Here is a 13,183-nt window from a genome sequence, read left to right as displayed (position 1 = left end):
ACCCTGCCTTAACTCTCTCCCATCCCACACTCCTCCAAGTAGCCAGAGCTACGTTACCCTGGCCACATTGAGCCCTGTGTCCTCATCAGGGAAATGATGAACTTCAGAGAAAAGAAAATCTCACACAGAGCTAGAAAAACTTCTCTAAATAGCAGAAACATTAGCTTTGACTGACAGAAAGATTATACCCCTAAGTGTTTCCAAACTTAAATAATGAAGAAACACAGCCAAGTGCCAGACCGGTGTGAAGAAATCTCCCAAGGTGAGGAGTACCACACCACGAGTTGGTCATGACAATAGACAGCATTGTTTCTCTCCAGTCATGCAGGCTCAGGCATGGGGAGGCATGCAAACATGATTAGCTCTCAAGGAGTTTTTCCTTGAAAGAGAACAAAACAAAGGCAGGATGAGAACTCAACCAGCTGCTTCCTTCAGGAGACCTGCTGCCACAGAAGTAGCCCCTCACAGATGTGCCAAGAATGAAGTTTTTGAATTACGACTGACTAGGACACAGAGTCTGAAATTCCTAGAATCACTTCCTACTTGAGTCAAAGACGCACTCAGGGAGAAAGGGGTCTGCTCTCAGGTGTGAGTGATTTTGAACCCTGGCCCACACTCTGACCCCTTGGAGAACTGGACTACCTCTGGAGATGAAGGGGGATCCTGTCTAGTGGCTGACAATCAACATGAGTCATTTGTTCTTTTTAATGCCCCAAAGTATTTAGCTTGAGCCTTCCCAAGGGAGCAAGAATATCACTGTAGGTGAAATGCCCTAGGACAGAACCACAGCAAGCTCCTCCACCTTTCAAAAGGGTTTCTCAGTTTCAAAATTATCCCACCTTTGATGTTGATATTCTTTTCTTTCCCACGGGAGGCAGCAAAATTGATGGGAAAGGACCTGGGTTCAAAATGCTTACAGACCTCTTGGTTTCCTGAGGCCTCAGTTTCATCAGGTGTCCAAATGAGGGGGTGATCTTTGCTTGAGCCTTCTCGGGTTGTTATGAGGAATAGATAATATGAGTGTATGGGAAAGGGCTTTGTAATCCTAAGTTCTCCACACATCAGAGGTTGTAATCAGACACTGACTGAACCTGTCAAGTGGATTTCCTTCTACCTCAGTTGCTGCTCCATATTCCCTGAGGGTCATGAAGTGTGGTGAGAGGCTGTCACTTGCCTTCTTAGGCTGTTTTCTCTTGGTTTCTTTCCACAATGGAACTGACATGTCTATGGAACACAAAACTACTCAGCTCCTCCAGTTTGTGAGAGTTGCTTGCACTGCTTATATCAGAGCAAATAAGACCAGAAAAGGAAGCCGACTTATTCCCACCATTAACAGTCCATAGCAATGTGTAGCCAAGCTGATCAGAGGACACTGACTCAACCCACCTCACCTAGAATATTCTCAAAATAAGGGAGTTCATTCTGATGGATGGGAACTTGGGGCCAGTTCATCCTGGGTTCCAGTCTCAATGGGTCACTTCCTGGCTTGGTGACCCCAAAAAGGCCACCTAACTTTTCACAATTTCTTTACTGATGTAATGTGGCTAATAATAACCTATGAAGAGTTATCAATATTAAATGAGGTAATAACTATGAAAGGGTCTATCACATAGTAACTCCCCAGACATATGGGTTTCCATCTTTCCTCATAGTAGCAGAGAAAAGAAGTAATCCTAACAGTAGTACTAGCTAATATTTATATAGCATTTATGATATAGAAGGCATTGGTTTAGGAGCTTTACTTGTACTGACTCATTTAGTCTTCTCAACAACTGTTTCCATCTTCCTATCATAGGCGAGTGAGCTGAAGCTCACTGAAATTAAGTCCTTACTCAGTGAAATTAAGTCGTGTGGCTCACAGGGGCAGAATCAGGATTTAACATGAGAGTCTGACACTGCAAGCATTGCACTTACCCCCCCTGCTATCGTGCTTCCCTTGATCATGGGTATTAACCTGTAAGGGTCCCTTCAGCGTTATTCTGAGGTTTGATACACAGGCGTTTTTTCTCTTATTATTACAGAATAGCGCTCTAGAAGTATATATATATTAATTCTTTTTTTTTTTTTTATATATTGCAAAAGGTGTGTTCCTGTCACTTGTAATGATTCAGCTTCTGACAAGCTGGTTAATTGAATGTTACTTTTTTTTCCCCTGTCTAAACTACCTTTGTAAAGTTCACACATATCGTGAAGTTATTTATGGTTTGAGGAAGAATATCACATATATAAACAGAAGAATTGTTTATGAAAGTTAGAATTAACAGTGATTGATTTGATTTCACTGATTAGGTAATTGGGGAAATGAACAGGTAATTGGGTATTTACAGAAGAAGGTCAAGAGCAGTTTCTGGGAGGGACCAGTCAGATCCATTCCAGAAGTCTTAGCTCAGCCTTGCCTCCCTCAAAACCACACGACTGTGGAGCCGGAAGGAAAGCACCATGTCTCATTTGTTTTTATGGCTTTGCATTCACTTTTCTCACGAAAGCTGCATCCTGATTTGATCTACTCTGACACCTCCAAAGGCACTGCTGTCTACAGAATAAAACCGAACCTAGCTGGGCTTCAAGGGTCCTCCACCCTTGCCTGCTTCCAGACCACTTCTCCAATACTCTCTTCCACATGCTTGACCCTACTCTTCCCTAATCACTCTCTGAGCTCTTCCTCCCCCAGGACTTTACACAGCTGGGGCCCTCTGCTTTGACTCTGCCAATGTTCTAGTAAGTTTTCAGGACTGTTTAAACTGTACCTTCTCCACATGTATGACCCAGATAACCCCAATGTATAAGCAATCTTTTTTCACTTGAGTTTCCCCACTGCATAGAATTATATTTCTATTTCAGAATTGATCACTGACTATCTTGCATTAAATTTTCTGCATATATCTGCTCCTTCCACCAGAGCAAGCTCCCAGGGGGCAGGATAAAGGTCACCTTCATCTCTGAACACCCCCACAATCCTTCATCAACATAATTTTTGGTGAGAGGAAGCTTTCAATAATTTTCAGTTTACTAAAACTGAACTTCTCACACAGCAAAGTGGAATCACTTTGTGACTATGCTTCGAGTTGAAAGCCCACCCACAAAGGCCAGGCCAGCCAATGACCTTCATCCAGTGACTGTAAGAGAGCACAAGGCGTCAGTCTCAGAGAGCCAGAAGGAAAACGCAGCTTTAAGTATCTGGAGATTTTCATATCCAAAAGAGTCATTCCATCAGTAAGTATGATTAGGATTTCCCTTATTATCCAGAGTGTGAATAATAATCATTATAATGATAAATAAGTGGCAGAAGTCATTGATTTTTAGAAAAGAATATTGATAAATGTGCAATGAAATTGTGTTTATTGACTCTCATCCAGGTATTCTTTGCACATACTCCCTAATGAGAAATCACTCTACAGTACTGTATAGATGGTACATCAACATATGATTTCATCTTCATACCAACACAGAGAGAAGCTGGACTCATTACGAATCTGCAGATAAGAAAACTGACGACCAAACAGACAAAGAGACAAAGAATTATTTTGTGTTAGAGTTGGATCTCAAACTCAGGACTTCGGACTATATCCTGGATTCTCTTCTCCCAGGCACTGTGTTATAGGTTGAATGATTGTCTCACCCACAAAATTCATATGTTGAAATCTAATTTACAACGTGATGGTATTTGGAGGTGGACCTTTCGGAGGGGATTAGGTCATGAGGTGGCACCTCGTGAACGGGATGAGTGCCCTTAGAATAGAGTCCACAGGGTTCTACGCTGCTGCCATCTGAGGCCACAGTGAAAAGACAGCTCTCAGTGAACCAGGAGGCAGGCACTCACCAGACAATGGATCTGCCCACACCTTGCTCATGGACTTCCAGCCTCCAGTTGTTTAAGCCACCCACTGCATGGTCTGTTTGTTACAGTAAACTGAACAGACTAAGACACATTGACAAAGGTCAGGAGTCTCCTCAGGGTAAGGTTGTCAAATGAGCAGCTTCCTCTGTAGGCCCCACAGGTCCTTGTCAGAGGCCTGTATGTTTCTGCCACCCTGGCCACCCACACACACTTTAGGTGGGTCAGTGCTGTGGAATTGTTCACTCCATGGTGTTTTAGTATCCATGGTTCTCTGATAACACTTCGGACTTTCGATTTTTTTAATCCAAGTCCCCTGCCTTCAAGACATGACCTATGTCTTAACTCTCTAAACTGCTCTTCCTGTCACTTTCACTTTGCACAATAAATGCCTTATTCTTTCAAATATCTTCTTGCAGAGTGAAATTTTTGACATAACTGTACTCAGAGGAGGGGTTGTTCTAAGTGAGCTATGTCTTCATCTATTTAATTGAGACATCCATTCACAATACAAGCTCTCTGTTTGCCTAGAACTGAGCTTGACACAGAGAAGGTGCTCAATGTATATTTGTTGTTAAAGTAAACAAAACAAGAAACAATAATAACAGGCATAGTATTTAAAGTTGTGGAAGCAACCAACAATAAAAACTAGAGTAAGGATGGTTACAAGCCATTGCCTGTGAGTACAATAACTCCTGGTGGGAAAAGCATGAATGAGGCACTCTTGCGTTTATTATATGCCTTCTGGAGTATTTGAATTCCAGGACGAATCGGTCTAATCCAAACTGAAGCCTTTTCTCGGCCTTTCTACCTGCAAACTACACCCTCCCTACCTGAAATCTGCCCACTGGGAAGCACAAAGGCCCAGGGTCTGCACCTGTTTTAACCATGTGGCTTTATTATTTTCATAAAAATTAAAACATTAAATATAGTTTCCAAATCAGTCAGTTTTTATTCTTTGTGACTTGTGGTTTCTGAATTGCATAAACAAAGGACCTAAAGCCTCTAGCAAGAGTTCTTTCTTCCATTCTCCCTCCTGCACCCTAGAACAAAGAGGGAAAATGGAAGAAATAAACAAATACCAGCAGGGGACCACGTGGCCTTTTCTACATGTTCAACAGTTTTTCTTTTAGCATGGTTTGCTAAATCTTCTCACCATCAATTCTCTCCTGAACCTGTGCCTCAACAGCCTCCCGCCCCCAACCTGCCCCCATCTCCTGCTGTCTGTGCCTAGTCTCAGGCCTCTCTATCCCTCAGCAGCACCGCCCGTGCAGAGGGCAGAGGGAGAGTCCTTAGGCTGGTCTAACAGAAAGAGCCCAGGACGTGCGGACATGGCTTCTGAGTAGCCTGACACTGAGGCTGAGTGAGGATGGAATACCATCCTGGAAATGACACAACTGAAGCCAAAGCTCAAAATAAATGTTTAAGCCTGAAATTAAAGAAGAAAGACAAAGGAGGGAGATACGGGCTCTGGGCAGGAGTCTGCTGCCAAGTGGTTGTGGGTCCCTGAATGAGTCACTTCTCTGAACTACAGGCTGCTCCCCCAGGAGAGGAGGACAAAATCCTGCCTTGCCAACCTCATGGGGTGGTTATGACAATCGGAGGAGATCCTGGGACTTAGGAAAGCTATAAGACCCTGTACATTTTGAAAGGTTTTTTTTGTTGTTATCATACATTGGGCTGGAAGGAGGAGGAAAAATTTGTTTTCTCCCTGGTCTGGAACTTTGAGTCCCAAAGCAGCTAACTCAGCAACTTTGGAGCAGAGATGGGGAAGAATTCTGGCCTGCTGCCTCCTGCCCCAGTTGTTCAAACCCAGCATATTGCTCTAGAATAGAAATGTATCACAGAGATGTGATCTTTAAAGCAAACCCAGAGGGGCCCACGTGCTGCTCTTCTGGCCCTCCCCAGTGGACCCCAGAGGACCGTTGTGCTGACTGTCTGAAACCAGTGCTTTCTCCCCCGCCTTAACCTTTCAGAACCAGATTCAGAAAATAGGCATTGAGGGCATACTGTTTCTGGGAAAGTTTCATGGCATTTAGCTGAATCCTAACACTGTGAGGCAAATGCTATTACCACCCCATTTTCAAGATGAGGACTGAGGTTGAGAAAGATAAAGTGAGTCACTGGATCCCACACAGATTTCAAGGCCAGATCTCCTCTGTCTGAGCTCCTGGCCTTTGAGGTGATTGGATGTGGGTCCAGGACACCAGCCTGCCTGGCATTAGAACCCAAGCCTCAGGCTAGGTTAGGCCAAAAGTAGGTAGACACACCACCATCCCCCCTCCCGATAAAGCACATACTTTCTATGGAGGTTCTAGAGGCTTCCAAGAGGGGCTTCTCTAACCCTAACTATAATGCTGTCGTCTAGGAGGAAAACTTTGACAGGCTTTGTCTTCTCAGATCTGTTCCTGGCTTTTCCACTCCAGGGGGCCTGTTACACCCATGACAAATCTTTAGGGGTGTTCATATGCCAGGGGACCCCCTCCAGGTGGTACACCCATCTCAATCTTATTCAGGCTGAGTGGGCACAGCTTGTGCAGTTTCCAAGCCAGTCATGCCCTCATCTGAGAACATCCTGGTTCTCTATAGGTGTCTGAGGACACATATAATAGGTTCCAGAAGGGGTTGCCTCTTCCAGAAGGGGTTCCAGAAGGGGTTGCCTCTTCCAGAAGGGGTTCCAGAAGGGGTTGCCTCTGGTCAAAGCAGGACTCAGGAGAGATGGCTGTCATCCTGGAGGTGGGGCAATCCTTATATTCTCTAAGGATCTCGGGAGGGCCTGTGATCTTGGTCTCAGAGTACGTTCTATCCACCTCAGCCCTTGAGGATACTGGCTCTAGGACACCCTTAAACTAGGAATTTCACTGACTGTCTGGATCTGGAGAAAGCTCTGTACCAGGCATGGTCGGGGAGAAGCTCCTGGAGGGCTGCAGTCATGAGATGGCCAGCCCAGGGCTGCTGTGGGAGAAGAGGGGCAGAACCACTGCTTAGGCTCCTTTGACCTTGGCCTCTGGTCATTCAGGAAAGAAGCAGTGGGCTGGTAGGGATCTAATTCTGGTCCCTGAGTTCTGAAAGGGCAGTTGAATGCAGCTGGGAGAGGCAGGCATCCTGGCTGGGTCTGTATATGCAGCCAGGAAAGGGAACTTGGGGGCTAGAAATGGGCAGGATCTCCCCCTCAAAAGAGTGAAGCCACAGGGCTGGGGAATCACTGAATTTCAGGCCTTAGAGTCTGAGGTATCTTGGTGGGTTCTGGGCACCAACCTGAACTGGAGGTGGTTCATGGAGAACATGTGTATCTTCTAGCACCCAGTGAAAGAGAGAGGACTCGGTAATGCCTGGAACATGGTCAGGATTGGTTGGAGGGCTGCAGAAGCCACTTCCTTCCCTAAAGTCTATGGAAATAAACCCATGGGTCTCTTGTTCTGGGCTTTTCTGGGTCAAACAGAGCAGGCCAGTAATAGGCTTCTTCTAGCATAAAATCCAGGAGCTCACAGGTAGAAGGACTGGGTTGTAAAGTGTGGCTTAGAGTGGCTGTCCTGGTCTGATGGGGAAGGCGTGAACGTTCAAGTTCAGTCGATTGCTTCTACCTCCACATTCCCACCCCAAAGGCTACGAATAGCCCAGACAAGTCTAGGCAAAGGCAGAAGTCTGCCAGGCCAGGTGCTAAGTTGGGAGGATCCTAGTAGTCTCCTGAGTGGCAAGCAGAGCATGGTAGCATAGTTGGGGACAAGCAGTGATCAGAGATTCAGGTAGTGAATGGGGTTAGTGGGCCTAGGAGCAGATATACGTGCCGACACCTGGGTCAGGCTCAGAGGTAGGCAAGGTCCTGTTAGGAGGGGAAAACAGGAGAAGAAAGTACATGATATTAGCAAGAAGGTACGACCCCACTTCAAGAGTTTCTAAAGGCAGGGTCTCAGGCAGAAGGGGAACAGGACTCAACCCAAGATCTAAGTGCCAGTAGCGGAATAGCAGCACGAGGGCTTAAGGGGGCCAGCAGCCAGGCTGACTTGCTGCTTATTTCCCAGAGCTATTGATCCAGGGCTTCTTAAATTCTAACTTACTTTTTTCTTAGTAAAAACAAGACTTACCTACTGCGGCACCTAGGGCCAAGCTGAGGTTTTACAGGGCCCACATAGAATCTGGTATAGGTTACAGGAAGGAGCCTAGAAAGCCAGGATGGGCCTTGTAGAGCCCAACTCTATTGCTGAGTCCTTGTTTGACTTTTAATAAATCCCATCACCTCCGTGGGTCTTAGGACCCCAACTGTGAAATGAGGGTGTGGGATTCCAGTAGAGGCTTCCACTGCTTCTGTGAATCCCAGTGACCTGAGGAGCAGCCTCACAGGACTCAGATAAAGGGGGAGCTCAGAAAAGGAGACCAGCAACTCCCTACCCCAATTGCCTAAAGTAGTCCCATTTTTAACTTTAATATATTGGATTTCCATATGAGAAGTCACAACAAGAAGTAAAAGCAAAGGACAGAGGGAATAAAGAACAGAAAAAGAAAGAAGAAAAGATAAATTAAGAGTGCTGGGCTAGATGTCCTCCAAGCCGTCTCAGTCCTGTTCTCTAACTCACCATCATGCTTCCATGGCCACATTTTCAAGAACTTCTTTCCCTTTCTGCCAACCTTTCGTGGAAGAATCCATACATACGCCCAGAAAAGCCACTGGTTAGATCTCATTGCCCAGTTGTGAGGACTGCTGGCTGAGAGAGGAGGAAACTGGGGGGTTGAGGTGGGCTGGGAGGGAGGAGATCTGAGGCCCCACGCTGTAAATCAGGCTCAGAGGTTTGGGCTGCCTGCTGCGTGGCTTCAGATGCCCCTCACCACTCTTAAAACCGGCACGCTCACACCCAGGCTGAGGAAGCGTGCCCAGCTCCCAGGCTGCCCCTGGAAGCTGGGCCCACTCTGAGGAGTTGTTTTGATTTTTTAGGAAAAACCTGTTCAAAGCCAAACCTTCCCTCCCAAGAACAACACAGGCAGGGGTTTTTAATGTACTTGGGAGATGAAGCCTCTGGGAGGCTCTTTGCCATTGCCGGGCCAGTGAGACCCACAGATAACACCCACACCTGACTCAGTAAGGAAGTTCATGTGCTTGGGTTTCCAAGAACTTGATTCTAATCATACACTGTCACTTATTCATTAAGTCATCGTGCCCAAGTGCTCCCCTTTCTGAGCTTGAATTTCATCATCTGAAAAAGGCTCAGCTACTAAAACAAAATGAAACAAGACCAAATAAGCAAACACCAGTGATAGACATACTCCACACCTCAATCAGTTCATAATTGCTATTTCTTTTTACTCTAAATACCTCCCACTCTTGCCAAGCCTCTGGGCTTCCTGACATATTTTAAATAGCTTTGCTCTACCGTTTTCCAATCTGATTGTGTTTTTGTACATCTCTCAATACCCAGTCCACAAGTCCAGGAATTTCACAAGAGCTTGTAGATGTGGCAAATTCAGATTGAACTGAGGATTTCCTTTATGTGCACATACACCATCCAGTGAGAGCTCTCTGCTGCTCTCCCACACAAGAGGAGGATTAGTTGAAACTATCTGAGAGTGTAGAACAGTGGAATGAGCACTGATCTGGGAGTCAAGAGTGGAATCCCCTAGAGCCAGCATGGACTGACCTTCCCTCTGTGTGAGTGAGTTACTTCCTTTTTCCAGGCCTATTTCCTGGTCTGTGAAATGAGGGAGATCCTTTATTCACTGCACTGACATTTACCACATGCCTGTTCTCTGGTGAAGTGGTCTTCCTGACCAAGGTCAGAGCTCAAGTAACGGCATGAAAGCCATATCAGACACATTAACTCTGGAGACCACTAGGGTCTCTGATGCCAAAGTCAGTTTTGCCTCTGGAAGGAAATGGATTAGATACATTTGCATCCTTCTGAAAGCTCACCTTGACTTGTTAAAGGATAGTCACTTAACAGTGTGGTAAATGCTTTGATAGCAGTTACCCAGCTATTATAGGGACACTGAGGGAGTGGTCTTCTTAGAGTCTGTCTAAGAAAAGGTGACAAGTTGAATTTTAAAGGCTAAGCCACGGACAAAGGAGAGAAGGGAGGTAGAGGGAAGAATATAGAAAGGAGAGAGTTTGGTGGGTTGGAGAATTTCAAGTAATTCCCCAATGATGAATCATTGTGGCATGAGAAGGGAAGAGGAAGTAAAACATTAGGTAAATCACATCTGCACAAGCCTGTGTATGTCAGGCTTTGGGGTTTAGGTTTTGTTTTTGTTTTGTTATTCTTTCCTCTCAAGTTCAATAGGGAAACACTGAAATGTAGAGGAATAACATAATCACATTTGTATTTTAGAAATCTCACACTGGATGTCTTATAGGGATGGTTTGGAGAGGAAAGAAAAAAAAATGGAGGGTGGGGTGATCATTCAAGAAGCAAGAACAAGAGGTGAAGGTGTGGCAAGCAGTGTCAGGCACCATGGGGGTGAAGAAGAGGGAAGTGAAATCAAAGTGTGTCATAAGGGCCATGACTAGATGAGCATTTTCCATTTCTAACTTTCTAGGACTCCACAGCTAAAGAAATCTCCCTTCACACATTTCACCTCCCATTTTACCCACCCCTCCTCCCACCTCCCACACACTCCAAAGTCTGGCTGGCCCCTCCTACTCAGAGGCTTGGATAATAGGTGTGGCAGCCGGCCCAAGCGTTCCCCGCCATCTTCTCCACCAGCATGTTCTGCTGCCTGAGCAGTTGGCTGCCACCATGAGTGTTAATTGGAGAGACATCTGAAGTGACCAGACTGGTTGTGATGCCGCCATGATAGACACACTCCATCTGCTCTAACAAGTCGCACGTCTCAGTGCACACATGAGGCAAGATTGATTCCCTATGCCCAGGACTCGTTAGAAGTGAGACTCAAAGAAGTTAGATTCATAGGCTTTTAAAGTGAAAACTGTCTCAGAGGTTATTGAGTCCATGCCCTTTGTTTTCATAGGAGGAAAATAAGTCCCAGTCTTGCCCAGGGTCACTCTAGGTATTCATGGCCAGGTTTCCTGACCTTTCCCTCTGCCCCTTGTAGGTGGGTAAGGTATGAAGCTGGGGACTGAACTTCTAAAATCATGAGCTGACCAATATAGTTCTCTGCAGAGATTTGCTAAAACTATCCATTAACTGGTAAATGACATGACTTGATATTAGGAGTGGAATTTGGCATTGAATCAATTTCTTAGAAATTTTTCATTTATGTTAGTCTATTATCTAGCTGGGGGAAACTAGAAATAATCTGATGGTTTTCTCTCTAGTGGTAGTTGCTTATTTGTTTTTGTTTTGTTTTCATAGCAGAGCCTACTTTTCAGAGGATGAAATTGAGGCTCAGAAAGGGGAGCCCTTGAGTAGGATGACATAATGAATAAGTAATGATGTATAATTAGAACCAAGATCTTGTAATCCCAAGCACATATTTCACATCCAGTATTTTTTGGTCTTCACAACAACCTCCACTGCCACCCACTCCCTGCTCTACTGTTAGTAGGGACCGAGAGGAGGAGGGTTCCGTAATGAATAAGTATCTATCTCACTTCAGGCCCTAAAATCTTCCAGCACAGATTCTTTACATATTACTTGATTGTTGTATGGCATTTTTAATTATTTATTCACATTCACATATACAATCCCATGTTCACTTGAGGAATGTTGTATGTGCCCATTTTACAGAAAACAAAGAGAAATGAATTGTCACACAGTCAATAAGTGGGAGAATCAAGACCCACTTGTCTCAGTGCTGTGACCATATCCAGGTTCCCCTGTCCCCTGACTTATTGCTCATCTGGATAGTACCCATGCTAGTCAGTTGTCTTTGTGGACTGAATTCCAATGGTAAATAAAAGACTGCCCCTGTTGCTAAGCTGCAGGATTACAAATAACATTGCTACTTCTGTGATTATAGTCCATCAACAGGGGAGATGTAAGTTATTAAAGAGACCAGTCTGGGACTTACAATTAAGCATCTTCAGGATCCAGCAACAATTGGAGGTCTCAGTGAAGAAAAGAGGGAATGCTCCCATCTGAAAGTCAAACAATACCATGAAGCCCCATCTTGGCCTTCTCTGCTGCCCCAGGTGCTGAGAAGGTAAATATGTCTGGACTAGCTCTGCCAAAAGGACAAAGGCAAATCTACATCCTTTATCCAAAGATGCTAATGTCAGCAAATTCAGGAATGCAGGTAAGATTGGATGCCAAGGGACCTAGGAGGTGTTCCTGGAAAGCCCTGGTCATCTGTGGGCCCAAGACACATCCTCCATCTGGATGGGAGAGAGGACCATCCCTAGGGTAGCCTCAGAACTGGGTCATCCCCTACCTCCAGAAGAAATTTCATAGTAGGTAAAATCCAGCCACAGTGATCCCGAGAGGGAAGGGAGAACAGTGGAAAATGTAGCTATACGTAAAGCCATGGTTTTCATGGAAGGGGGTCTCAAATGCATCCTAATTTAGCATGTTTTTGATCATATGGTGATTGAGTCATTTGGGAATGACATCTGCCTAATTCTTGGAAGCAGCTAAGAACTCTCCCATGATAATAACAGCGATAAAAAGAATAACAGCAATAATTATTAGTATAAATATTGTATTAAAATAACTACTATTACTTTAAGGACAGTTAATAGACATAAAGAGTTTTTAGTCTACTACATTCTTTACTGTTCAGATTGCATTTGCTTTTCACAAAACCAATAGGAAGTAAGCAAGGCAGGAATGGCAACCACACACAATTTACAGGAGAAGAAATTGAGGCCTGAAACGAGGAGTGGGCTGCCCATATCACAGGTAAATTAGTAGCAGAACAGACAAGACTTGGAGGTGGGAGAGTAGAGGAGGAACGTTTACAATGAGAACCCATTAAATCCCAATGAAGAGGGCACTCATTTCCCTTGGGAAGGGATGCAGCTTGCTCATCCTCCTGGGCAAGCTGACACTGAAAGCCTGCACTGTTGAATGTAGAGCCAAGAATCCCAGCAATCCAGCTGTATATGTGGAATATGACTTATGAGGGACACATTAAAAAGGGAGATTCTAGTCTCTGAGGCCAGCAGAGTGGACAATATTCAATTGCCTTGACTGCACTTACATGACAGAAGTCACAGAACCAATGAAAACAATAAGTGGCTGCATGTCACACATCTCTAGCACTGCTCTTACAAGTCATGTTTCTGTCTCACCCTGTCTAATCCCTCCCTGTGCCAATGTGAGCTCCTTATTGTCCAGGACTTTATCTTTTTCTTCTCTGTAACCTTGGTGCCTACTCCATTGCCAGGCCCCCAGTAGTTGTTAATCATGTGTTGTTGAATTCATGCACACCTACAAGATTGACAAATATGTCAAGAGGCAA

This window comes from Rhinolophus sinicus, chromosome 17 (assembly GCF_057876585.1).
Source record: "Rhinolophus sinicus isolate RSI-liver-muscle chromosome 17, RSI-T2T, whole genome shotgun sequence".
NCBI classification, from domain to species: domain Eukaryota; kingdom Metazoa; phylum Chordata; class Mammalia; order Chiroptera; family Rhinolophidae; genus Rhinolophus; species Rhinolophus sinicus.
Note: the sequence above shows the minus strand (reverse complement) of the source record.